This window comes from Chiloscyllium plagiosum, chromosome 39 (assembly GCF_004010195.1).
Source record: "Chiloscyllium plagiosum isolate BGI_BamShark_2017 chromosome 39, ASM401019v2, whole genome shotgun sequence".
NCBI lineage: Eukaryota > Metazoa > Chordata > Chondrichthyes > Orectolobiformes > Hemiscylliidae > Chiloscyllium > Chiloscyllium plagiosum.
Window position 1 is genome coordinate 26,355,898 of NC_057748.1, and position 285 is coordinate 26,356,182.

Consider the following 285-nt stretch of genomic DNA (forward strand, 5'->3'; position numbering starts at 1 on the left):
CTCCTCCCCCCCTCCCCCCCCCCAACAAATCGAGTCAACCCCAGACACTCGGGAGGCAGGATCGGTTGTGGGAACGTCACGTTTTATTAACAAAGACGCAGCTTCCGCCCGGCGTGGACTCGGGTCGGGTCGGGTCGGGTCCAGCCAGTGATATCCCCCTCTCCCTGTCTCCCCCCCCTCCCCACCCCCCCCTGCTGCACCGCCGAGGGGTCCCAACGTGTCACCCATCTCCGAAACGGCAATCCGACCTAAACACACGCGGCTATACAAATGCAGGGGGGGAAA